The sequence below is a fragment of the Meleagris gallopavo genome, chromosome 25, assembly GCF_000146605.3.
Source record: "Meleagris gallopavo isolate NT-WF06-2002-E0010 breed Aviagen turkey brand Nicholas breeding stock chromosome 25, Turkey_5.1, whole genome shotgun sequence".
In the NCBI taxonomy this organism is placed as follows: Eukaryota; Metazoa; Chordata; class Aves; order Galliformes; family Phasianidae; genus Meleagris; species Meleagris gallopavo.
In genome coordinates, this window is record NC_015035.2 from 1,678,352 (window position 1) to 1,678,644 (window position 293).

A 293-nucleotide genomic window follows, 5' to 3' on the forward strand; every position below is an offset into this window, starting at 1 on the left:
TAAGGTGGGGTAGTAGAACCACTGGCAGACTGTAGGTCCCTTCACATCAGAGCTGTTACTCCGTTCTGTTCCATTCCATTCCATTCCGTTCCGTTCCATTCCATTCCATTCCATTTCATTCCATTCCATTCCATTCTATTCTATTTTATTCTAGCCTAGCCTAGCCTAGCCTACTCTACTCTACTCCATTCCACTTCACATCTTCACATCTTCACATCTTCACATCTTCACATCTTCACATCTCCATCTCCTTCCCTTCCCTTCCCTTCCCTTCCCTTCCCTTCCCTTCCCTT